This window comes from Zingiber officinale, chromosome 7A, assembly GCF_018446385.1.
Source record: "Zingiber officinale cultivar Zhangliang chromosome 7A, Zo_v1.1, whole genome shotgun sequence".
NCBI lineage: Eukaryota > Viridiplantae > Streptophyta > Magnoliopsida > Zingiberales > Zingiberaceae > Zingiber > Zingiber officinale.
In genome coordinates, this window is record NC_055998.1 from 131,643,620 (window position 1) to 131,647,191 (window position 3,572).

Below are 3,572 nucleotides of genomic sequence, written 5' to 3' on the forward strand. Positions count from 1 at the left end.
CTTGTACTGTTGGTGTAGGATATAAATGAGTCAAACCGCTCGTTAGCTATTCAGGTCTTGGTTTGAAAAAAAATTTATTTGATTAAATTAACCAGCCGAGCTCTAGCTTGATTTCGAGCTTAAAAACATTTTAGCTGAGCTTGAATTTAATAGTTTTTGGTTCATAAATTTGTGAATATGTTCATTTAGAGGTTCGCGAACGTATTTATTAAGAGGTATATATATATATATATATTTGAACGTGGAATTCGAATTAAGCTCGTTTACTCGTCAAATTTTTAAATTAATGAATTCGAATTAAGCTTGTTTACTTGTCAAATTTTTAAATTAATCATTTTCAAACTGAGTTCCAATTAAGCTTGTTTAACTTTTAAACAAGTCATTTTCGAGTACTTGACTCAGATTGTGAACTATTTAATTTCATTATGTGACAGTTCGATTTTAAGAATTAAAGTTTGAATTTGAGCTAAGCTCGAGTTTAAGAGTTAAAGTTCGAATTTAACCCCAAGCTTAGATAAAATGAACCGAGCTTGAGATTGTGAACTATTTAATTTCATTATGCCAGTTCGATTTTAAGAATTAAAGCTTGAATTTGAGCTAAGCTCGAGTTTAAGAGTTAAAGTTCAAATTTAACCCCAAGCTTAGGTAAAATGAACCGAGCTTGAGTCTGTTATTGCTCGGTTCGGTTTGATTATGCCCCTATTGGTGTGTAATAATTTTGATAAAATAGAAAAAGTGAGGGAGAAATAGTGAGTTTTTTTTTTTTTTTTTCCTTCAGAACGTTTGAACAATGGCCAACATAAATTTAAAGTTTTTTTTATGTATAAAAGCTTCAGATATAATAGTATATATTATAGACAATCTTTACACTTGCAGTTTTTGCTGATCATTTCTACGGTTTTATGTTGTTACTTAAATTGAAAATAATTTTATCATCTTGGCATTTAGATATCGAGCTTGTAATCAACCACATCACGTCGTGGATAGAGAGATTGAAGGATTTTGTAGGCATTTTTTTTTTCTTAAAATGGAGCGTACAATCATATGATTATAGAATATTAGACTTCTACACTAATTTACACTAACAATGAACAACTTCTACTTTTACACTAATTTACACTAACAATGAACAACTTCTACAGAACTAAATCAATCATCTCAAATTAAATATTACCTGATTCATGAATTTTTTTTAAAGATCAATTACCTCCAAATATCGAAATGGTAATCTGCCAATTTTTTTTTTAAATATTTAAAATGTTCATTTGATTGAAGAATCATATTTTGTCATGATTTACAAAAGGAGCAATCAATAATTTAATTTGTCCCATTCTAATCCATTATACGTTAATTACAAGCAAAAATTTCTCTTGATTTAACACCAAAAACAACAATTACTTATACCATCAAATCAAAGATCAATAATTGTTCTAATTTTTCTTAGTTGATACAATCTATTTAATTTTTTGAACTGATTAATTATGGGGTAATTGGTCTGGTCTATGGAACTCTACCATCAGTCACTAGGATAAATTAAGAAGTACTCAAAGATTCACATCCAAACGGCCAACGTTCTTAGGTCTACTTCTTACTGGAGGGAATATCTCCCAGCGCATCCCAGCTAAGACTCAAACCTTAGATTTCTTGGTTATCCATTGGAGGACCTAACATTGTACCATTACCCTGGGGGCGTGTCATTAAAACAAAAAGAGGTGCAACACGAGGACTTTTCAGAGGTCACCCATCCTAGTACTGCTATCGCCCAAGCACTTAACTTTAGAGTTTTGATGATAATAAATAAAATAAAATAAATAATTATTCTAAAAATTCCCCCAATGGGTTGACCCAATTGATATATACATGAGTATTTGTTCCAATAGATTTTAGGGTCAATTTCCAGTGGTGCAAATACCTCGTTGGATGCCTGATCTCTCCCATAAAAGGGGTTATTGCGCTAAGGCAAAATATCTCCCATGATTTACCTACCTATTGTAAGAACTGTAATAGAACTAATTATGCTAAAACAGTAATATTTAATTGCACTAATAAACGACAAACATGCAATAAACTTTAATAACAGTAAAGGGTTAAGAAATTGTGTATCTCCGGTCGAAGCGTCGGACGTGCCGACTGTCTTTAGAGAATTGATTGCCGCCCACGGTGCAAAGGCTCTCTGGCAAAATCCTCCCAAGATCCGACAACCGCTCGCGTCGCTCGTAGGTGCACTCCAAAACGAGCACCGCACTCGGACTCAACCTCAAATCGCAAACCAAGCCTCAGAACTCGGAACAAGGGGAGAGAAGAAGAAGCAGAAGGCAGAAGAAATGCTTTGCTTCGGTGTGTTTTCAGAAGGAACGGAGGAAGTGTATTTATACACTTCGAAACAGTGCAGAGGAAGGGACGCACTTCCTCTTCTCATGCGCGGATGCGTTGTATCGCATCCTCATACGACGCGCTCCGCGCGGATGCGTTGTATCGACGCGGAGCGCTGCTTTGTTTCCTCACGCGGACCAGAAACGAGACCAAACCAGAAACCAAACTGGTTTGGTTCAGACTGAACCAAACCAGCAAAAACAGACCAGGCCGTCCGTGAGCGCAAGGCCCACGGGCTGGGGATTTGCACCCCCCCCCTGCGCGCGTCCCGGTTTATGGATTTCCGGCTCGAACCCCCCAAATCCACTCGATTTGGGCTTGGCCCGCGCATGCGTGTAGGTCTTCTTATTATTGCTAAGCAAGGATGGAAGAGCTTCATATATAAGCCCTTCCAAGCTTCTCCACTTAGCAATGTGGGACTAAAAACCACTACAAAAATTACTTTGAATTTAAAACAAAACTCAACAATCCTCCACAAATTCAAAGCAATTTTTTTTTTTTAGTCAAAAACAAAGATATGTTCTTAGGCTTGGTTGCAATGAGCTTTCAGTGAAAATACATTCCGGTTTGAATTTTCACCTAAGTACACCAATCTTATTCACATAGGTTTGAAGAGAACAGAGTCTTGATCTTAAACCTTTTATATGTGAAGATCAATTGGTAACAACTCATCACTGGCGACGGTTGAATCCTTCTGGGTTGGTGCATTACGGCCATGCCACCGAATCTTGTTTCATAAGTGCTAAGGAGAGTTGCCTAGACCCCCCACACTGCGGCCTCACAGTTACACTTACATAGGTGAGTTCTCCAAGGATGTACTGCAAGCATCCTGTCATTAAGACCTTGAACTCATTAAGAGCTCTTAAGCTCATCCTTACTAGCAGTCAAGCATCTATCCAGGGAAGAGACTATGAGATTATATCTCAATTAATTTGATGCTTACGTTTCACCCTTATAGCTTGTTTGTACCACATTGAACCTACTTTTTGGGATCTCCAATCAGATAGGTTGGGTTGCCGCTATAGATGAAACCAGGACAGGCCTCAGTCCCATTCCCTTACTGGATCTCTTGATTTTCTCAGAATCAAGTCCTTTAGTGAGTGAGTCAGCAATATTGTCTTTTGAACTTAAAAAGTCCAATGACACCACTCCAAGAGACACTAGCTCACGAATAGACTTTAATCTTATTCGTACATGTC